The following is a 24,946-nucleotide window of genomic DNA, read 5'->3' as shown; positions in this document are numbered from 1 at the left end:
TGTTTAATCTTGGCAGGAACCCAGTCCCATGGTGATAGGTGTGGTGCAAAAATCAGAAGAGAATGCTGCTGGTAGCAGACAATGCCTGATGAAGGAGTGCAAATAGGCCAAAGTCCACAAGACAGGGCTGTTCTCAACTTTTATGAAGAGTGGGCAGCCCTGGCAACTCTGCTTTGCTGTGCGTCCTGCCTCACAAAGGAGACAATGGAGTAGCAAATCATCCGCAAAAGAATAAGGCATCCACACACTCTTTTAGTATAGATCTTCATGGCAAGGGCACATCTAGCTCTTAATGATATTGTTTCGTGTTGCCATGACTTGTAATTTATTACTGCACTATGAAAGGTTACTCTTTACTCAGTATTACTCCCTCAGTATGTCTACACTTACGGCGGCAGGAAGTGTACCCTCACTGCACGACCAGCTAGCATGGGTATAAACAGCAGTGAGGCCCTGCTAGTTCAGTAGAGTGGAGTGCCCTACATGCCTGAATCCTAGGAAAAGTACTCCATATGGGCTCTCTACATGCCCAAGTAGTAGAGTGTAGACTCCTATGTCTACACTGCTATTTTTAGCCATGTAGTGTCCTGCTGCCTCCCCACTGCCAGAGCCTTTCTCAGCCACAGTGAGAGACTCCAGCAGTGGAGAAAGGCTGTGGCAGGGAGAGCCAGCAGGAAGAGGCTCCAGCAGTGAGACTGCTGCCTCCCTGCAGCCAGAGCCTTTCAGTGCCTTGTGCAGCTACCAACCACGGTGAGTGTGGGTGCACCCTTCCTTTCATGGTGGCATATTGCTACACATGCGCTACACGCCGCTGCAAGTGTTGCCATGCTCTTTATGCAGCATTTTGATGCCGTATCTAGTGTGAAAATACAATAAAAATAATTACACAAAATATTGTGTCTCAAGACTGTGAGGCAACCAACAACAGCAAGGAAATTCCAAATTCATGTTATCCCAGATCCTTAACATCTCCTGATGGGTCTGGGTCAAGACCTACAGAGCCTACTGTTGTTCCACAGAGAGAGAGAGAGAGCATCTGCTGCTGTGTGCAATGTCCAGTGAGAGAACCTAAAGCCAGAGAGGTTAATTTTGACATTGAGGCAGATCCTAGTCTCTTTGAAGTCAAGAGCAAAACGTTCATTGACCCCAGTGGGACCAAGATTTGGCCTCCTTGTCCTTGCTTTAGGGTTGCTACCTGCCAAGGTTTTCCCAAGAAAGTCCTTTTTTTTTTTTTGAGGTAGCTGTCCTGGAAAATCTGTAAGGGTGCTCAGTACTCACTACCAGCTATCCAGTTTTATGGGCTCAGGATATTCCTGGATGTCAAGGTTCCTTCCCCACTCTGAACTCTGGGGTACAGATGTGGGGACCTGCATGAAAGACCCCCTAAGGTTATTTTTACCAGCTTAGGTTAAACTTCCCCAAGGTACAAACTGTTTTACCTTATGTCCCTGGACCTTATGCTGCCACCACCAAAGTGTCTAACAAAAATAACAGGGGAAGTGCCCACTTGGAAACGTCTCCCCCAAAAATATCCCCCAAGCACTACACCCCCTTTCCTGGGGAAGGCTTGATAAAAATCCTCACCAATTTGCATAGGTGAACACAGGCCCAAACCCTTGGATCTTAAGAACAATGAAAAAGCAATCAGGCTCTTAAAAGAAGAATTTTAATTAAAGAAAAAGTAAAAGAATCACCTCTGCAAAATCAGGATGGTAAATACCTTATAGGGTAATCAGATTCAAAACATAGAGAATCCCTCTAGGCAAAACCTTAAGTTACAAAAAGACACAAAGACAGGAATATACATTCCATTCAGCACAACTTATTTTATCAACCATTTAAACAAAACAGAATCTAACGCATATCTAGCTAGATTGCTTATTAACCCTTTACAGGAGTTCTGACCTGCATTCCTGCTCTGGTCCCGCCAAAAGCATCACACAGACAGAGAGGACGCTTTGTTTCCCCCCCCTCCAGCTTTGAAAGTATCTTGTCTCCTCATTGGTCATTTTGGTCAGGTGCCAGCGAGGTTACCTTAGCTTCTTAACCCTTTACAGGTGAAAGGATTTAAAGGTGGTTAGCCTTCCCGTTATATTTATGACACTGGATGTCCCAGCTTTTTGTACCTCCAAGATGGCAAATATACCTTGCTCTTTTACTAGTTAGTATAACTTTAACATTAAATCTGTGGAAGGAACAGTGTTGTTGTTTCTTTTGTTTAATAAAAAATGTATATTCAAAACAACTCCTTTTCCCCAACATTCACGCTTGCTTAGCACTTGGATCAGTGTACTACATGTTTAAAATACCATAATGATATCATACAAATAACCCTTCGCCTGCTCTTAAACCTTCAAAATTAAGAATTCAGTCTGAGGAGAATCTGCTACTGGGTTCAATGGCCATTAGTTAAAAATCCTTTATATAGCGAAAAAATTCACTTATATTTACAGACTGATCTATAGATTGTTTATCTACATTTATGAAATATAAGATTATGTACAGTAACTCTCTAAAAGATCCTTCAAAGATCTATTGTAGTCAACCAGGCATATCCATATTTAGAACTTTTTTGTGTGTGTCAAGTCAGAATTAAGGACCTCAGTCCACAGGCATGACTCCCTATGTCAGTGACAGACATAAGTATGACAAAGGCAGTACAATACAATGATAAAGATCCTGGTTTTGGACATCTCATGCATGTGCAGTAAAGGAGTATATACTCATGAAGCACACACATATCTTTCCTAACTTTGAAAGCTAAAATCCTCATAAAGATAAAGTTGCTATGCAAAAGGATTAGCCATTTTTCTAAAGTAAATACCCAGTGTTATTTTTAAGAATTAGAAGTAAACTCTCAGAAGTCCTCCCCTCCCCCATTCTCTGTATGTGAGGTAATAGCCACACACATACCTAGCCCACATGTTCCTTGTGCAACCAGCTGAACATAACATTAAAAGATCCAAAATCTGCATACAGCTGTGTTACAATTTGCACTTGTAAATCCCATTTTCCCAGTGTGCAGATATTAGATTTTTTAAAGTATACATGGAGATATAACTGCAAGAGGTGGGTACATATCCATATGTACACACATGCAGAGGCCTGGAATGGAAAATTTACTCGTTAGTGCCTTTTGAAATGAAAAATAAATCCACAGTATGGCTGATTTTTTTCATTTGAAAAACAAAACATTTTTAGCATTAGTGTAGCTCAAAAAAGCAAAATGTGTAGACTTTGTGGCTTAATTGGGTCTCATCACTTAAATGGTGATCCTCAAACTATTTGTATTTTTCAGATTTAGTAAGAAAATAAATAAACACACTATAATGCCAGGGACAGTGTGCTAAATTTCAGAACCAGAGCCTATTATTATGGTTCAGCAAATGAAAGTAAGCTTACAATGGTAACAGTGGCAAAAGCAAGCACTGCTGTAATAATAATATGCTTTCTGAATCACTCAACAAAGTTGTTGTTAGTTTTTTGGAATATTTAAGTAGACTGGAAATGAAGCTTATTCATCCCCAAATTAAACTATTATGACATTAAATCCTAGAAATTAATCCTATTGATTAGAAGATAGGGATAAGCCATGGTATCAGCCCCCTAATCTCGAAAGGGATGTTTTCATATTTGCAACTCCATTTTAAAGATCAAATGAATGAAACCCTAGAGTCATGCAGAGAGGCTGATCACTTCAAAGGGATTTTTAATTGAAAAATAAACATACATTGAGTCTAATTTGTATAAATTATTGTATCTGATGACGTATGGGGAAAAATGACACTTGTTAAGATAAACCATTTAGCTTCTAGATTTCAGCCACCATGGCCTAAACATTTTTCTGCTCTTACCATCTCTCCCAGTTAAGGAACACAAAGTGCATTATGTATCTATATGGCTGCATATATATGTATATATAATGCACTAAGCATTTAAGATGAGTTTATATTTACAATCCAACTTCAGAGAGTTCTTAAAAAGTAGGTCTACTTGCATTGCTTCTAATTGTGCAGTAGGTGGCAGTAGGTAGTGAAGAATATACAGTTTAAATCCCATCACATTCTTAGGGGAAGCTTTTGAAATAAATAAATAAATAAATGGACAGGCGTTTGCTGACCGTGAGTTATGAATTTATCAAATAGGAAGGAATTGTCAAACAGAATTTGTAAATTGTCATTACTAAACAGAAGCTTTTGCAACGTACTAGGAAAATAAATTAAATGGATAATAAAGTAAAATGAAGACAAGTACAGTATATGTTTGTAATCACAATGTATGTAAGGACATGTATGGCAGCAAATTAAATCTAAGGTAATTCAGGAGAAGGTTCTGCCGGGTGGCTTCGTAAATTGTACTAATGCAGTTTATAAGTAGAAGCAGAAAACTTCCATGCTGAATTCCAGTCTTACCTGTTATTCACTGCACAATTAAATTTTTTTTCAACACAATTATTTTATGAAACCACCTTGAAAATGTTGAAATGAAAAACAATGGGAGGAAAGGGCTCTGATAACATGGTGATGGGTGAGATATAAGAACATAAGCAGCCTACAACAGGATAATAGTACAGGAAGAAAAGCTGGTGACATGCTGGAAGGTCTCTGGCAGAGGCCTGAGTAATGTGTTCCTTGCACATCCAAAGTTAGGAAGTTTTGCATGTATCAGGAATGCAGGCTTAGATTTTTAAAAAATGCCAAAGAAAACCATTTTACATGTAGTTCATTAATTATACTTGTCTTGAAAATCTGTTTTGTACTGATTTGTATAAAAGTGCTCACCTCCCACAATTGGTCCCAGATTTTCGAAAGAGCTTAGCTCTGATTTCTCTATGCAAAGCAGCTAGAATTTTGGAAAGTGCCCAGCGCCCAGTAGCTCCTGTCAAGAATACTTCATGGAGGTCACTAAACAGTAGCTGAGCTCTTTTGAAAAACACTACTAATTTAGGTGGGAGGAGCTGGATGCTGAGCTCTGCTGAGCATGCAACTATAGGGCCTGATTCTGTGGTCATTATGCAAGTAAAACTCCCACTGAAGTCAAGGACTGCAAGGTCTAGCAGTTATTTTGGTTGAGATTTTTCATACAAACTCTATTGTGAAATACTTTACATAATTGAATAATAAGAAATTAATCAAGTTAAATAATAAAAAATGGTCACAATGTTATAAGATTCCATTTATAAAGGGTTAATCAGTACTTAATAGATGTTATGTGCATGTTACATACATGAGCAGCAGTATGTGTTATAGATGGTTATAAGAACATCACTAGAAGGAGTTCTAGATGCTTATAAACCACAGGTGAAATTCTGGCTAGAGTTGGTTGGGAATTTTGTGATTAAACATTATTTTTGTCAAAAAATGCTAATTTGTTGAAACCCAAACTTTTCCCAGACAAATTTCACAGTTGGTTTTGACAAATTTCTTGATTTTATAAAAAATTGGAAGCAAATTTTGAAATTGTTGAAACATTTCATTTCTAAATGTTTGAAATAAAAACTTTGGTTTTCTGTCCAAAATGACTTTTTGCTTAGAAATTTAAGCTTATATCAGTGCAATTTTCTTTTTAATTAAAGTCAATCAAAAGCAAAACAACATGTTTTGAAATTTCAAAACAATACATTTTGATTGACTCAAACTGAATTCATTTTTTAGATTTTGGGTTCATGAAATTTTCAACATTTTTTTATTTTGATTTTAATATGGGGATTTTTTATATCTTGACAATTTTCAATGGCCAGGATTTCACCCCCATGGTTAAAAGCAACCTAGTGACTTGTTGGACTCTATGAAAATTGACTAGCCATTTATTAATAATTTATTATCGCTTAATAACAAATACAGGGAATGATCCTGGAATCAGTAGCACTTTTGCCAGAGCAGGGACTGCAGAATTGGACCCCAAAATACAATATTTTCATTAAAAAACCCATATTGTCCATCTAAACTACAATACAATCTTTGTCTCTACTAAACTGCTGACAGATATGGGCCTGATTCATTATTGCATTATTTCAGTTTTATGCTGGTATAACTCTAAGGATCTCAGAGAAGTTATACGGGTGTAAAACTGAAGTAATACTGTGGTGAATTTGACCCTATATATTTCCCCTACTTTTTGCTGTTCCTTTGTACTGGATAAAACATCATATAACAAACACCATATTGTATTTCTTGCTCCAACAAGAAATTGAATAATAAACACCTCTGTAATAAATCTCCAATCATGCTGAACATATTTTTCAAAACATGTCACTGTTTGTATAAAATGATTCCTGTCCTTGTCTTTTCCTATACTTGTTTACAGTTTTTCTTTTGCCTTTGGAAATATTGAATACTTGTTTTCTGATTAAATTTGTTTTTCTTCCTCTTCACTATAAGTAAAAAGACACCTTTTTGTGAACTGGTATATTTTTAGTTTTTATTTGTAAGATTTTACCCTTGACAGTACTGTACTACAAATCTTAGAATGGACATCCTTGCCCTGAGTAATTTTATTCATTTTTAATTCACATTTTCAGACAGCTAAGACATCTTGAAACCAGCAAACACTTTCACAGATGATTCTAAAAAAGCCTCCAACATTTGGACACACACAAAAAAAGAAATGTCTTTTTTCACCTTTAGCTGCAGTACTGATTACCCTAACCAGTGTAGATTAGGAGCCAAATTTTGTCCCGAGGGGTAACTCCACTGACTTCAAGGATAGACCCCCAAGGATGAATTTGATGCTGTGAGTTTTGCTTTTTCAAATTGGGCATCTGTTTCAACTTCTCAAAATAAGCATCTAAAGATCTGATCCAACTCTCATTGAGGTCAGTAGAAAGATTCCTGCTGACTTCAATAGGCACTGCATCAGGCCATAAATCAGAAAACAGTACAAATATAACATCATCCAGTGACAATACAAGTATAGTAAGTAACCTGACAAAAAAGCAGATCCATTGTATTGGTTATATATTCTTTCCGTGAAAACCTACTGAATTCAAACTGTATTAATAAAATCATTCCAATATATGGTCTATTTGCCTGTCTCACGAATCCTGTAAAGCCACTGAAACTGACAGCCTATGTGTGACAATCTTATTGTAACCAACCCTACCGCAGGATATCACTGCCCTTGTTGTGGTCATTTCTAGGTGTGTGGTTTGGAAATGCTGCTATGGTGCCTCCTGGGAGCTGGATGTCTCATGCCCCCAACCAGACTGCTGCTCCCATAAATCACCTTGGTGACTCAGCAAGAGGGGAGATGTAGTCTGGCAAGGCAGCCCAGCCTATAGAAGAGACTAGGGGCATGAGGCACCCAAGTTAAAAGTCCCATGAAACACAGTGGTGATGTTTCCTCATCTAAATGTTCTATTTTGGCCAATATTATTTGATTTTTCACCAAAAATTGAAATTTTCTGGAGGGAGAAAAAAAATCCAACCAACTCTAATCGCCACAATAGTTCACATTATCCTAACATTGTGGTAGACACAACAGTGGCCACTGAAAAGATCACATACTCCTTTTGTTTTTGTTTTTTGTGATAGAGGGAATTGTTCTGGAATCATTCTGTAAGAATGGGAGGTTCAACAGAGTTCAGTGGGAATTGAGGGAAGGACATTCAGTCAACCCATTTTAGGAAGAGGCTATTTGAGACTTCACTCTTTAATATACCCTATTCAGTGCTTTAGCTGCTAGGGGTTTCCTATGAGTGAACACTGAATTGGGAAGGAAAGGTTTGTGGTACCGGTTCATTTTCACAGCATTGCCAAACTCGCGTGTTCAAAACTCTCAAGAATGGCTTAAAATTGTGAGATTTTTAAAAATAATTTGAGCTCTTTTTCATCTGCCTTCTGGATAGTAAGCCTTAGGGGCCATGCTTTAAGGATTTTTAAGGCTCCATGAGAGCTAGAAACATACTACTATCCAATTTCAGATAGCTTTCTCTAACCTCTGTTTAAAATATAATTAGAATATGGGACACAACGTTTCTTATCACTAATATATGTCAGTCTATTCCTCTTTTTAATACAAATGACAAATGTGCATAGATATTCATCATAGGTGAGTCTGTATATGTTTTTGTTGTCTAGTTATACGACAGGCTCTGTATATAGTTTGGCCCACTTGTGTCTGCCTCAGACTTGTTTAGGGGATAGATTGTGCTTGGTCTTCCTCTTTGCACAGTTGCAATGGACTGCTTCTCTTGTGAGGCACTCCGAACGGATATCCCTGCCCAACTCCTCACTACTCTCTGAAGCATGACTAGCATGCAGAGCAGAATACGCTGACACTTTATTAAAGGGTGTCACTGTGTTCATATTCCCCTATATGCCAGGAAGCTCTGCACCTTCCCTTTCTCTGGGCTGTGCCAAAAGGGCACAAATGAGCCCTTAAAAATTGATTTATTGCCCCAACTACTGGCTTGGCTTCCTACTACCAGTGTTGCAATGAGCTGCTTGCTGTTCCACTCTTGTGCCTGCCTAACTTCAGATGTATGCTGTAGGCCTCCCTGCTTATTCAGCCAGGTACTGTCTTGTATCTATTCTTTTCAAATGCAAACAGACTGAAACAACTTAATTTTTCCTGGAAAAAAACTATGTGATTGGGTGTATATATTTTGAGCTGCTTAATAGTGAATATGAGTAAATAAACAAGGGAAACAATAAATGTAGCTCTCTTGTTTAATTAACATGAAATATCTTTGTGGCATCCATGCACAGATTAGGGCAGAATAAAGTACTTTAGAACATGTGATCTGCCTGTGCCTCTTCCATGGATATCAGTGGGAGTTCTGAAGTGGATGAACTTGAAAGCAAGGTATGACTTTGTTTGTATATGTTTAGACAAATGTGCAACAAGAGTTTAAGAACATTGTGGTGTCGTTAAGGGAGGGGCGGAGTCTAAAAGTTCAAAATTGGCCTAAATGTTTTGCACCTTTTGTACTTTGAGAATCTTCTGCTCCAGCATGTGTAGAAATCTATGTGCAATTTTGAGTATCTCTCTGCCTCCAATAGCTGTGATTTCTTGATCTGCCAGAGATAAGACATGGATCCAGTTCCCTGGTGAGTTAGAATGAGATTGGAACTGAATTTGGCCCTATATCTTCCTCCATGAAGTAGCCTTTAGTATCACTGATCATAGTGAAAGAGTCAGTTTCAGAAGATGGCTCCCAGGACCCAGTCTAGCAGGTGCTGAATGATGGCTGCCAAATTAGGAGTGTGGCACTGATAGAGAAGTGCACTGTCAGAACGGTCTTTGTGAAGGACAATGAGATCTGCAGTTGGAATGCTTTATATAAATAATTATTTATGACAGCGTCTTCCTTTGCACCGTGCTAGAGTAAACATAGATTGGGGCCTGGTAAATGATGCAGAATGCACCACATGAAGGGAGAGTGCATCTTCCTATACCCAGAAAGCCTCTCTAGCCACTCCCACACCGAGATATATTTGTGAATATTTGCATATTCATCAGGAAGAGGATGGGGAGTAGTATAACTGAGACTTGCTATCATGGTAGGTTTTTCCCTTTGCTCCAAGCTTTCCAAAAAGTACAAGATCAGGATTTGAGAGATTATTTTGATTATACAGACAGCCATTCAGATGAAGAGAGGGATTTATTATTACTGATTACTTATTATTCAATAAGCAACCAAAGTGTGCTCAGCACTGCACAGAGATATAAGAGGATGTTGTCCCTTGCTGTGAAGAGCATATAGTATAAAAAGAGGAAGAGTTTGAGGACAGGGATAGAACATATAGGCAAAGAGAGATAGTGAACACAAATCTTGTTAGTTCTATGATTTACTTTATTTTTTTATTTTGATGTAAACTATCTTCAGCTACCCCCACATAGATATTAGTAGCAGCTTTTTAAATAAATTTTTTTAAAAAACTTTGAACAATCCCCAAATGCCCTTCTAGCTACCCATCTATCCCTGAGTTGTTTATTATCCATTGCTAATATGGATTAACAGCATCCCTCTTGCACCCTGCCATCCCTTCCTGTTCCCCCTATCCCCACTCCCAATTCCCCAATCTTGGATTTTTGTCTAAGAGAAGGAAGAATAATATGAAAGTTCCCAAACCCCAGCTGTCTAAAGGTATAGTATTTTCCAGGTACAATTGTGGGTAGGGACAGGGGATTAGCATTAACTCTTTGTTGCTAAAAGTTTTGTATGCCTAACCTAAATGATGTGACCAAGGTCACACAATGTCTTGTGGCAGTGTGGGGAATTGAACCCCATTTCCTATGTACCAGTCCAGTGCCTTAAACAGAAGATAATAAAATTGGCTAAGACTGTGCATTGCATAAAGAAGCAGTTCAAAGCAGCCTAATAAACTAGTAGAGATTTAGCTGTAGTTCAGAGGTTCAGTGGGCCTTATTGTAGCATTGATTTTCAGGCAGAACTGCACAATGAGTTCAGTGGTGGCTGGTATAACTTGTTATGTTGTCTTTTAAAATATCTTCCAATGATCTTCCTGTATGAGACTATACGGTATTGTATATCAGCCAGCTCTAACCTCATCACATGCCTTTAATAACAGCTAGAGGCAGCATGTCTCCTGTACTGCTTTCGATTTCTTGTTGCCACATCTTGTATTTGCCAGCTCATGCCTCACAAAATGGAGGAGGGAAGTGTCCTCCCCAGCGCTTCAGTGATTTTGTTTCTTTTTTCTAACTTTGTCACCCATTGCTTTCAGCGCAATTTCACTTTTGAAAAGGTTTGTATTTTTAATTCTTTGAGAAATATTTAGTAAATAAATATGTTGACCAGAAATCCATAAACCACTTTTGTTCCGTGTCCAATTCAGAAGACTGTACCTCACCCATCTGAGGACCTGTCATAATTAACTGAGAATGCCTTAATTTAATCAAGTCCAGTTCATTAGGCAAACATTTAAATTATTAATTTAAATCTAGGAAGTTCCACAGCATTTATAACAGTAACAAATACTAAAGCATCTTATTTTTAAAGCCCGATTCCTCATGTGCATAGAACTCGAAGTGCTTCTATAGCTACTGTTATTGGACATAAATATCTTTTTCTTTGCCAATGTCTTACCTTAGTGGAGCCTTTTAAAGTACTCTATTCAAAACAGGTTATGAAATGAAAGTATGTCTTGGATTTAAAATTAAGCATACGGGGCCATATTCACCTTGTGATGTCATTCCATTAGCCTGAGTGGAGTTACATCAGGGATGAATTTGGCACAGGAAATTTAATGGTGTAGCATTTCATTCACTTTGCAGAACACTGTCAGGATGCATAGTTACTTTGCATATATGTGGTAATTTAGTATTTTAGCAATTTCTGTTGATTTAGTGTTAAGAAAAATATATTTTTTTCATATGTTGGGCCAAATCCATCCCAGTTTATATTGGCTTCTGCCCACGAAATCCAGAGCCTAGGGCCCCCTACAGCGGTATATCCACTAGGGAAGGTTGTTGCAGTGCAAGATGAATGCAACCTCCCTTCTGGTGAGGGCAATAGAAGGGTCAGCACAGTCCCCAAGTGGACAGTAATGACTAGGGACGGGCATGGCCAAAGTGGTTGGTGAGGGAATGCACTCCACGCACATAGGCTGCTACCTCTGCAGTCAAGGCTCCTGTGGATCTTTTTGTAGAAAATAAGCCCCCGATCCTGCAAGCAGCGTAAATTAAGCTTGAAATCAATGGGGCTCTGTGTAAGTAAAAGGAGGCCTCACACAATGGCACAGCTTGCAGAATTGGGTCCCACAGTTACCCTTTCCTGCTGGAAACCCCCCAGGCAGAATGGTGAAGCCATAACAGCTGTAGCAAAGATGTGCATGCACGTCAGTTCCCTTGAACTTAGTTGCCTAACTGAGATCATTTAAATGCTGAAAAGCAAAACTTCGTTTAATGCAATGATAATATTAATTAAAATAAATCAGGAATGGCAAAAATTAAAGTTCCTGTGGTAATATTAACTCAGCAACAGTGTGCATCACTTATATGTTCTAGAATATTTAACAATTTAAATAGATATTTTAGGAATAGAGTTGAGGGCCAGATTGTTAACCCCTTTGTCACAATGACTAATACCTTATTCTAGAAATAGTCTCAATGAGGTCAATGAGAACAGCTGTGGGAGCAAGTTGTTTCTCAGTGTGGGTAAGGATATTACACTCAGGCCCTCCCTAAGAAACTGGACTAGAAGAAACTACATATATGCAGACTGGGTCTGGGCATATTGGGGCTCATCCTGTATGCCTGTGCAAGGATGTGAGGAGGTGTGAAGCACCCCCTGCACTGGCTGCCCGTGTAATAGGTTGTTGAGTGGAGGGGAGCACACACTCCACAGGGCTGCTATGTCCACTCCCTATGCATGTGGGTGAGAAAGGGTGTCAAGGGGGCAGGCCCTTGATCAGCACTCCAGGTTCACATGCTGTACTAGGTACAGGGCAGGAGGAAACAGAGAGGCAGAACGTGACTAATTCACAAGTTTGATACTTGGGCTCACAGGACCAATTGTAAACAGACAGTCTTGCTGTATGTAACCTTTGCTGTAGGAAATGTATTGTATGCATTCCCTGATATTTTTTTTTTACCTGTGGAATCTTAACATTGCGTTCAAGTGTAGATCTTTACACTCAGTTTTGCTCATCCACTAACTATCATGAGGTAATGTGCAGTCCAATTTCTCTTCTATAAGTTAATTATTTTTTGCAAAAATATATATTTATTTAAAAATATATATTTTCCATCCTTTTTAAAAAATCTAAAACAGCAAGAAAAAATATGGCATGGAGTGCTGTAAGAATCATTAATAATTCTGTGTGGCTTGTATTTTTCTCAGTAGACATGATCTCTTTTGAATATTAAAAAAATATTTATTTAGTAATGAATATTTGACATCTCTTAAAACATAATTTGTGTAGAGTAAATTTGTTGCAAGGTTTTGTTGCAAATGATGTGCAAAACTGGGCCTCTGTTATCATTATTGTATCTGTTGTTGGAAGGAATGTACAATTGTAGCTGAAAGGAGCAATAGAGTAGAATATTGCATTTTGAGCTAAGGTAAAGGATGAGTAAGGGGCAATTTGTAGCTGAGTTGCCCAAAGAACAGACCAGGGAATGGCTTTTGTCTCTGAGAGTCACAATTCCCTCCCTGGTTTCCCTTGTTCTGGGGAGACGTGGTAAGCTACTTACTGCCTTTAGACAGCACCAGTTTATTTCCTCCTTCACCATGGTTCAGCTCCCCAGGGCAGTGAGGTAACAGAGTCAAGGTTCTACCCTTTTCCTACCCTATGCACTTGCCTGCGGAGGTGAGAAGAGGGAGTCAAAGCTATGCAATGCCTGCTCTCCCCCAAGCTCTGCCCAGTGACCAAAGTATCACACCCAGGGGAGAAAAGGAGCACCTTTACTGGCTAAGTGTGAATGGACTCTGGGACTCTGGGTTTTTTTGTTTGTTTGTTTGTTTTTGTTGTTGGTTTGGGGTTGTGTGTGTGGTTGTGCTTTTTCGTTTCGTTTTGTTTTTTGTGGGCAATGCAGTAGAAGTGACTTTTCAGGAGCAATTTGAATGAGAGGAAGGTGGAGCCTTGACAAATAGGTTTTGGAAGGTCACTCCAAGCATTAGATGCAACATAGCAGACAGCACAGCACCTCGTGTGACAGAAGATCAAATGGATATCAAGGCTAACTTCACTGGTGGAGGAAAGCGTGCAGGAGCGAAAGTGACAGGAGACTAGCTAGAAGTATATGGGCCAGCAGGTGAAAGCAATGAAGCTACTCTGATTTACACCAGCTCAGGATCTAGCCCATAAGGAGGGTGATGTGTGAAATCAAATGGCACTGACCTTTGTCCATTCAGTGAAGCCAGCAGGAGAGTCATATGGATTTACTAAATTCTAATTTTTTTCTTTTGTCTGCTTTTCACGGTGTTTTTTTTCCTTTGGTCACAGTACTTCCTAAAAAAAACAGCACAATTATTTTTGACCAAGGAAGCACTTTTAGGCTTGTAGACAAATGACTAATTTCATTTTTCTTTTGCAGTTAAGCACACACAAAAACAAGAATATAGAAATGCAGAAAACATGCAGGGGTTTTATAACGTTTTGTAAGCCTTGTTCTTCAATTAACTGGTTTAGATGATTCTGTTATTGAAAATGAGGCGCAGGCCAGAAAGCTTTCTGTGCGTTCTGTTTTTATCTAAGCTTATATTACTGGTATAATAATGCGCTGGTTTAGACACCCCTTTAATATTTTTAATCCTCTCTGATAAAATTTCTGCCAAAGAAATATAAACAATTAATGAGAAAAAGTGTAGATGAGTTTGGAAAAGGGCAAAATATCACAAAAGTGATACTGGGCATTTATTTTTATTTGCATGGGCCAAACTTCAGGCCCGGTTGACTAAAGTTACATTCCTAAATCCATATAAGTAAAGGTTGCCTGGCATTCAGAAGTGCTGAGCACTCACAAAACCCATTGGAAATCAGTGGCAGCTGCTGTTGCTCAGCACCTTTGAAAAGCAGTCCACTTTGATGTTGGTGCCTAAATATGGCTTTAAGTGTGCAGATTTGAACATTTTGGCCATAGACTTTTAAACATGTTGTTCCATAAAAGTTATTCTGACACTTGCTAGAGTTAGGTAACTGGATTAGAGTCATACGTCTCGTCTGAGATATGTGAAGTTTCTTTACTGGCTCAGAACTGAAATTTCCATGTCCCCCTTATTTTGTAGTATTTCTAAAGCAGTGACAATTCACAAGTGGGAATAATAATCTGAGAATAGTCACATCAGATACAAGTCAATTGTCTCAATTGTACTTTCCACTTTCCATTCTCCTTTATGAGAGTGTGACGAATAGCAGTTACAACTGATTTGTGAATTGTTTTGGGAAGAAAAAACTGCTGAGTTTGGTTCATTATCATAGAACTGGAAGGGACCTCAAGAGGTCATCTGCATTCAAGGTAGGACAAAGTATTATCAGACCACCCCTGACAGGTGTATGACTAATCTGCTGTTAAAAATCTCCAGTGATAGAGACTCCACAACTTCCCATGGCAATTTATTTAAGTGCTTAACCACCTTGACAGGAAGTTTTTCCTGATGTCCAAACTAAACTGCCCTTGCTGCAATATAAGCCCATTTCTTCTTTTCCTATCCTCAGAGGTTAAAGAGAACAATTTTTATCCATCCACCTTGTAACAACCTTTTATGTACTTGAAAACTGTTATAATGTCCCCCCTCAGTCTTCTCTTCTCCAGACTAAACAAACCCAATTTTTTCAATCTTCCTTCATAGGTCATGTTTTCTAGACCAGTGGTTCTGAAAGCCGATCGACCACTTGTTCAGGGAAAGCCCCTGGCGCGCCGGACTGATATGTTTACCTGCCGCGTCCGCAGGTTTGGCCAATTGCGGCTCCCACTGGCCGCAGTTTGCTGCTCCAGGCCAATGGGGGCTGCGGGAAGCGGCGCAGGACAAGGGACATGCTGGCCGCCCTTCCCACAGCCCCCATTGGCCTGGAGCGGCGAACCGTGGCCAGTTGGAGCTGCGATCGGCCGAACCTGCGGACGCGGCAGGTAAACAAACCGGTCCAGTGCACCAGGGGCTTTCCCTGAACAAGCGGCAGACTGGCTTTGAGAACCACTGTTCTAGACCTTTAATTACTCTTGTTGCTCTTCTCTGGACTTTCTCTAATTTGTCCACATCTTTCCTGAAATGTGGCACCCAGAACTGGATGCAATACTCCAGTTGAGGCTTAGTCAATGCGGAGTAGAATGGAAGAATTACTTCTTGGGTCTTTCTTATAACAGTCCTGCTAATACATCCCAGAATGATGTTTGCTCTTTTTTGCAACAGTGTTACACTATTGACTCATCTTTGGCTTGTGATCCACTGTGACCGCCAGATCCCTTTCCACAATATTCCTTCCTAGGAAGTCATTTCCCATTTTGTATGTGTGCAACTGATTATTCCTTCCTAAGTGGAGTACTTTGCATTTGTCCTTATTGAATTTCATCCTATTTACTTCAAACCATTTCTCCAGTTTGTTCAGATCATTTTGAGTTTTAATCCTATCCTCCAAAGCACTTGCAACCTCTCCCAGCTTGGTATCATCCGCAAACTTTATAAATGTAATCTCTATGCCATTATCTAAATAATTGATGAAGATATTGTACACGACCATACCCAGAACTGATCCCTGCAGGACCCCACTTGATATGCCCTTCCAGCTTGACTGTGAACCACTGATAACTACTCTCTGGGAATGGTTTTCTAGCCAGTTATGCACACACCTTAATAGTAGCTCCATCTAGGTTGTATTTCCCTAATTTGTTTATGAGAAGGTCATGCGAGACAGTATCAAAAACCTTACTAAAGTCAAGATATCCCACATCTGCTGCTTCCTCCCCATCCACAAGGCTTATTACCCTGTCAAAGAAAGCTATTAGGTAGGTTGGACATGATTTGTTCTTGACAAATCCATGCTCACTGTTACTTATCACCTTATTATCTTCTAGGTGTCTGCAAATTGATTGCTTAATTATTTGCTCTATTATCTTTCTGAGTACTCAAGTTAAGCTGATTGGTCTGTAATTCCTGGATTGTCCTTATTCCTCTTTTTATAGATTGGCCCTATATTTGCCATTTCCAGTCCTCTGGAATCTTACCCGTCTTCCATGATTTTTCAAAGATAATTGCTAATGGCTCAGCTATCCTCTCAGTCTCCACTACGATTTGTGGAGTCATATTCTTATTTGTGAATATAGTTTGTGAATTCCTAAAGTTGTACAAATTTTAGCATTAACAATTTTTGCCTCTAAATTTGTACTGGAAGTGGTATTCACAATTAATTGTTTTCTTTTAAAATGTTCACTCATCTAATCAGGGAGCAGAAATATTACCAGATGATTTAGCTGACCAACCATATGGCATTAATTATGAACAGTGTATAGGTGAAGCAGTCCATGATATGAAAATTATTATGAAAATTATTTATTCACAATATTCAGTGAATATATATGAACAACGAAGACACTCAGAGAAAATCAGAATCATGATAAGAGACCAAATTTGTAACAAGTATCTCAACTAGCACTATCCTCCATCAAACATAACCTTTTAAAGGGAGATTTTCAAAAGTATCTAAGATGTTTAGGAACAGAGCTCCACTGAAAATCACTGGGACCTGAGCTCCTAAATCCCTGAATGATCTGAAAATCTAACCTTTAATAATATTCCTTTGTTTCAGCTCTTTAAAGAACAATACCAAGAATATAATTTCATAGTCGTCAACATATTTTTTGAACTATGTGGAAAATAATAAGAGTTAATTTAAGTGGTTTGGGGGCCCTTGACTCCTTTAGAGTTTGTCTACACAAAGAAGCTATTGCAAAATAAGGTAGGGTGTGAATTTAAAGGGCAATAGCTATTCTGGACTAGCTCCCCATATGGCACTTACTCTGCACCAAGGGTATGTCTATGCTGGAGCTGGAGGTGTAATCTGTATCTTGGGTAGACATACCCATGCTAGGTGTGACTGAGCCAGTGTGCTAAAAATAGATTGTAGCCACAGCAGCTGAAGTGGTGGGATGGGCTATTTGCCAAGTACACACCTAGGGTTTCAGACAGGAGCATATAGTGGCAGCTAGCCTGTTGCATCACTTGCATCAATGCGGCTACCCTTCTACTTACACTAGCTCAATCAGAGCAAGCCCAGGTATGTCTGCCTGAGTGAGAAATTACACCTCTAACTCCATTGTTGACATACCCTTAGGGGTACACAGGAAAATGTAAGAAACCTGAGGCAGTGAGTCTGAGTCCAGGTCAACTGAGTCCAGGTCAGCTGGTACTACAGGGCTAAAAACAGCAGTGTGGATGTTACAGCTCAGGTTGGAGCTGTACATGTCCCTAAGAATGCCATTTTGTGGTTTAGCTTAATCCACTTCCATATGACTTAAGCTAAACCACTCAAAGGCACTCTTAGAGAGGTTTTAGAGTGTCCACATGGGGAGCTAGTGTGGAATAGCGATTGTGGAATTCCGCAATCACTGTTCTGGGCTGTTTCCAGTTGTAGAAAAGCCCTTAGCCTCCGTTGAAAATCCCAGTCTAAATGTAACATTTCTCTTTAAACCGTTCAGTGCATACTACATGGTAAGTCCATTTTCATACTGCCTTTGTTTCAAAACACTTTGCAAACATTAAATAGACCTCACAAAAATTGTATAGAGTGAATAGTTATTTCATAATATTACACCACTTTTACAGATGAATAAATTGAGTCACAGGGCCATTTATATGGCCTTGCTCATGGTTACACAGCAAGTCACTGTCAATCCCAGGAGTAGAACTAAAGAACCATGGCTCCTAAAACTGTGTCCTAAACAGTAGAGTACAATTTGTCTTCATAAGAAAGCATCATGTTTCGTGAAGGAGTACTACATTAATGTTTCTTCATGTTGCTATATTACTAAGTGCTCACGATGTATTGAATAATGGAATACACCATTGTTGATAATGGATGGCTAAACCACAAGATGTGTCCTGGGGTGGTCTTAATTCTTCACAGGGGACTGTACGGGGGGAAAAAGAAAATCTTTTTTTAAATTAATTTCTACAGTAAAGATCACCTCTTATTTAGTATACCAATATTTTCCTTATGTGGCCACAAAGCTCTCAGTTCTGCTCAGGGGAAAAGCCTTATGCTGAAAAGTAAAGAATCCCAGTTGTTCACATAATGAAAGCGGCGTGCTCCACACTTTGTTTTTGAGTAATTTCTGTAGCAAACTCATGTGAGCCGCATGCCATGCTTGTAGTAATCAAGTCCAAAGTTTGAAATTGACTCACTTGTTTTTCATGGTGACAGGCTAAGGAAAAGGGGTTTTGACTTGATTCAAGCTGCTGCAAGGAAATGAAAAGGATGATTTAAAAACCACAAACACTCGGATGAAAGATTACAGATACTGAACAAAACTGTCCACAGTAAATTGTTGATTGGAGTATCTGTATTAGGTGATGTTTGTAGTCTCTACATGTAGAGCGATGGAAAACACAGATTATGGCAGTGAAAGTAGAACAACAATGGAGTCTGACGCTTTGTTTCCACTTTTCAAAGGCTTTTTTTTTTTTTGATAAGGCCCAGGAAATTGTTAGCGACATGCTGGTGGGAACCTATGGAAAAGAATACACACTATATCAATGGTGCAGTTCTTATCCCAAGAGCTGTGTTGGTGGGTGTGGGAATAGCATGCTTTCAGTGTATGCTGTTGCAATGAGATAGTATTGAGAAACCAGGGCAGCGAACAGTACAGATTCAGTCTAGGGAACTAGGGGCTTTATTCAGCAGTAATGTGTGTAAGGACAGACAATGTAGCACTATATTTGGTTTAACAACAAAGAACTGTAAAAGGATTTGATAGTAAGGGATTGGCAGAAAGCTGAATATGTCTGCAATAAAATAAGGATCTTTTAAAAAGGTATTTAAGTGACATACTTATGACCTAAAAAGAAGGTATTTAAAATTATTCATTATCTCTAATAGACATCATTATTTTACAATGTGTTCATTTAACACAGGAGGAGCACTATTTAATAAAAGCTTCAGGAAGTATGTAATATGCCACAGTAATTTGAGAATAAGATGCAAGCAATTGCATGTGTGGAAAAGCAGATTTAATAATCAGTTAAACCTTAGTATGAATCATATTGACATTTTTGAGATCTACTGATGAAAATTGCTATAAAAGAACTAGGTATTTTTTATTTTTATTTATTATTACTTAGAAGTGAATGAGAGCCCTTAAAACCCTCATAACTCTCTCCTATCCAGGGTTCATGCATACTGTTTTGGTACATAAATTACTGCAAGTTATGGCCCTAACTCAGCAAGATACTTAAGCACATCAGTGATGCTACTCACATGCTTAAAGTTAAACACATGCTTAAGCACATGACTGAACTGGGTCCTATATCAGCTAGGAACAGCAAGCTACTATTTCTACAAAAGAGGAAGACTGTCTTGCTGACAGAAACAGTACTTATATTATTATGCAGTTCGACCACCTAAACCTATGTTCAGGGGGCACTTGTGCCCCAAGTGAAACTTACGTTACTTCGAAAATATGCAGCATGCCACCCTACCGCACCTGGACAAGGCTGTAGGATGTCAAGTGATCATGCATGCCAGTAAAAGTGCTGATGAGGGCAGGGATACAAGTCAGGAAATTTGAAGTGGATATCTCTTCTAACCTTGTGCATGGAGACAAGTCAACCTTCCTCTAGCATAAAACTGGATTGATTTTTAAAAAATCATAAAGAAGTGAAGAACATCTACGGCAAGTTGTGAATGAAAGTAATTATTAATGGCTGGCACTTGATAGATGCTGGAGAGAAGTTTCCATATTTTTTGATTCACCAGGCTAAAAAAGAATAAACAGGATGGTCATATATCTGATATAAGTCAAAAGAGTCTGGCATTCTCTAATCTTGCTGAAAATCAGCGTTGGGCTAAGAGAAGATATTCAGCTAACTCCTTCCACAAAGTGTAACTATTTCTGATCAGAGAAAACTTATAGTATCAATTTGATGGTTTTGTGACCTGCATGTCTTTCACTAGGGAGTGAAGAGAGGCATCTAAATTCATTGCAATATTTTTAAATGCCCTCAGGAATCCCTACGGTTGTATATTGAAGTACAATTATGTGTTCAACATTTTGAATGTTACGTGAATGACTACCACTGTGTCAATATTTTAAATTAATATTGTAGAAAGTGCAAGTTGCATTGTAAATCTATAGACAGTGCATTCCATACTACTTATGTCCCAAATAATATGGCATTGTCCTGATCCAAGGATAACTTTTAGTGACCTTCAGCCAGCATGGCAGAAACTTTAACGCTGAATCATTTGGTTCGTAAGATATATAAAAGCAAGAAATAGAAATGAAGATAAAATCCCCACCATTTCTACACACCAACTTTTAGAAAACAGGATGATAAGATTTGAAAGGCACATGAATATAATAAAATTGTCCTACCTGCAATTGCACATCTAAATGAAAACAAAAGGATATTAACTTAACCATGTTATATCCCACATGCATTCATAAAACATATCTTATAAAGACATTCTAATAATTCCCAGTGAATAGACAGGCTATACCAGGTACGTCATAATGCTATAGTGTCCTGGAGGACATTTGCTGTTCATCTTCATGCACTGAACAGGTTACGTAAAATTCATGGTAAAATTGTTGTTGTATTTTGTTTTGTTCTGTTATTTTTATTTTCATGGGCAAGGTTTAGAGCAAGTAGAGTCGTCTTTGCAACATATTTTCGTCTGTTTCAGTGTAATATTTTTCTTTTTTTTAAAGTGGCTACACTTCAAAGATAATGCAAAATTGGAATTATGAATATCACTGCTTTGTAGTGAATGTATTGCAAGCTTCTTAAATAATTAAATTATGTGAGTTTGGAAAATGGAGTGTAATTAGTCATTAAGGAGAAAACTCTAATGCTGCATAGGGTTTATACACTCCATGCAGAATATCTTTGAGCTTTACAGTGTTTGGGGTAATTTCTAATGCTGATGTGGTACAATCAACCATTATGTACCTTGTAACATAAGCACTAACTTGCTAATAAGCTATCTAACATGTCCAATATTTAATTTTATTGCAATCAATTAGAGTCATTGTGGAATACTGTATTGTGCTTCTGTTTCTGTTTATGTAATCAAAAGTTAGATATAAGGTGACAGATAACAAAACATTATTCAGATTAATATTAAGGTTGTGACACTAACAAAAATCAAGACATTCAAAATTGATGGGACTGGCTGGCTCACGTGCAGTTCCTTTACTTGTAAGTCAGTGATTCAAATTTAAATAGAGTCATTATTGACTGAAAGCTGTCATCATCTAATGGCCATCTAGATATAGAAACAAATGAACTGAACTCTGTCCAATTCCTACTACTCTGATTACCCATCTCAAAAGCCACTTTCCCACTTAGCACTAACTAGCTCTTACCAGGTTAGATTTCTCAACCCAGAGGCCAAGGACTGACTGGAGTTATGAAGACTACACAGCCCTCTCATCCTTGTCACTAGAGATCACGACAGAGGCACATGGATGGTGCACTGTGAAGAAACTTGCACTGCTGCTCCTGGACTGTTCGTTTGAGCTTCTAGTGCTCTCAGTACAGCCATTTCACTAGCTAAATTAAGCAGAGTACATAACTACGTGGTTAACTTAAAGCACCTGTGTAGTCCCTTTGAAATCTATGGGACTACTCACGCACTTAAACTTACTCATGTGCTTAAATACCCTGCAGAATCAGGCCAGACAGCTAATGGCTTGGTTTTTTAAGTAATCTTTAATGGAAGGTTATAAAAAAGGTATTATTTATCTATAAGACTATTTCTTTAGGTAAACATGTTTAAGTCACTATTAAATACACAATATACAATTAGGGTTGGCTGAATAAATACAGAGCGCAGTCAATTTAAAAGTGTGGCTAACCTGAGTACGTTGTAGGAGTTTGCTCTTTGAGTTCCAGAAATCACTTGTCTGAACATCGATACAGGTCTCCAAAATCTCCCCTAAATCCCACATTAACTCCTAGGTTCCCACAAACCACACGGCAGGGATCAAGAACATTTTAGATTGTGTCCTGTGTTTAGACATTTTTTAAAATTTTTTTGTTTGATGTTAGTGTTTCAACATTTGTCACTGTTTCATCTGACTCAGTAGTGAACCACTGACCTGCACAGTGTTAGGGGGCATATGCTTTTGCAAGGAGTTTTGAATGAGATGTAAAACCAGTTATGATCATTAACCATCTGGTTGCACTTCAGCAAGATCCAGGATGAGAAGCCTGGACTTGTGGCCTAAATCAAGATTGGGGTTATTACTTTTATCTACTTTATCTCCTCTTTAAGGACACTAGGTAGTTACTAGGTGAGTGGAAAATTCTGATATGGATTAGAAACTGGACACTTCAGTGGGTCAGCGGGTGGGGGATAGCAGGGAACGTGCTGGTATTTGTATTAAAGCAATGACAGCTTGTATTTTATAGTTACATTATTCCCTGGTTCAAATATTATGTAACACGGTAACCAGAGCCTGTGGAAATCTGTAGTGTGCTGTTCTGTCCCTCCTGCCCAGAAAGCCCTGCCTTCCAAGATGGGGGGTGACCTTTTGCCTCTGCAGACACATCCTTACAGAAGAACAGCCTATTCACCCTGAGGATGAGGGAAGAAAAAAGGTGCCCCATTTTTTCTCTCAATAACCCTCTCCTAGTGAGAATGAATAGCTTAGCTTGGAACACATCACAGTACAAAGTGATTGGGATTAATGTTGCTACTTTTAAAAGATTACTGGTATCCAAAATTCAGACAAAATGTTTGGCTGTATTCAGAAAGAGAGAGAGAGAATAATGCTGAAAATGTCCTAATTCCAATACAGTCATCTATATTGGCTCACCCTCACCATGTATACTCTGATCAGCTTCATTACCTAATCCCAAATAGGATACAGCAGAGACAGAAAAGATCCAGAAAATGGCAATGAAATCAATAAGAGTGGGAAAACTTCCTTACAAGGAGAGATTTTTAAAAATGACAATTGAGAGAGGTCAATAAGAGATAACAAATATCGGTGACACATAAAATAATTTATGGTCTGGAGAAGGTCAACAGAATGCTCCTATTTACCTTTTCTCTTTCTACAGCAACCAGGAGATAATCAATGAAAGGGCAACAAATGTAAAACTGATCAAAGAAAATGTTGTTTTACACAATGCAGAATTAACTTGGGGTCTTGAAGGGAGGGATTACATTGCCTGCATTGCTTAACAGCAGGTTATTTTATTTTTGTTGTGGTATCATTTAAATATTTTTTTTTAAAATCATGTAAGTAACATGTGCTGTGTGTCACAGCGAGTGCTGCATAGTGATTAAAACAGTCTGGAGTCAGCAGTTCGAAGTTCTGTTGGTAGAGTTCTCTTTGGTGAGTCACATAACTTCCCACAGAGTTCAGTTTCCTCCTCTGTAAAATGAGGTACTTCCCCACCCACAAGTGTGTTGCACAGTTTAATTAGGGCATGCTGCAAGGCCTACCTTTCTGCCCTGCCAGCTGAAAAAGTTGGGATCTAATGAGGAATGATGATTTATGGGGGGTGGAGGTTTGGTGGGGTAAGTGCCACCTGTCAGGCTGAATTGGGGTTTCACTTTTTGCTGCAGGTTTTGTTTTGTTGTATTTTTACTTTAAATAATGTCAAATGTGCCCAGAGTAGCAGATGGACTTCTTTTAATGTGTTGTTAAAAATAACTATAATGAATTAATTAATGCTTGTAACTTTCTTAGAGCCTCCAATGGAAGGCACTGTAGAAGTGCATAGCATTATCATTCAAGTATTTATTAATGATTGCATATAAAATGAAAAATCTTTAAACACTTCAAAACAGAGAAATTAAGTTTATTTTTTTCTTAGTGTTTGCAAAAACACACACATTGTAAAATGACTTGTTCTTTTAAATTTATGTTAAACTGGTAGCAAAAAATACACATGGTTACATTCACTGCTGAAGATATGCTCTGTTGATCATCCTTTAGTGCATTTTGAATGATAGTTGGTCTATAGGGACCAGTGAAGACCTCCAATTAATTATTACTGGAGAACATGAAATCATAAACAAAATTCCTTGTAATAAATTTTTAAAATGAGATTGCATGTTTTATTTACAGTACTGGTCCATTTTGGGCTTTAAATCTATGAAAGAAAACAAACATGCTTTTTATCAAACTGAAATAAAAATATCAATAGTATTTCTTTCTTATCAAAGTAGGACACACAATATATAAAGTGGACTTCTAAAACTCTGTGGGGAGAAAAGCCAGGGATCACTGAACTGGAAGAAGAGATTTACTTTTTCCTGTTTGTGGTAAGTGAACGATAAGAATATATAAGCAGTAGGGAAACACCAAA

This window comes from Natator depressus, chromosome 6, assembly GCF_965152275.1.
Source record: "Natator depressus isolate rNatDep1 chromosome 6, rNatDep2.hap1, whole genome shotgun sequence".
NCBI classification, from domain to species: Eukaryota; Metazoa; Chordata; order Testudines; family Cheloniidae; genus Natator; species Natator depressus.
Note: the sequence above shows the minus strand (reverse complement) of the source record.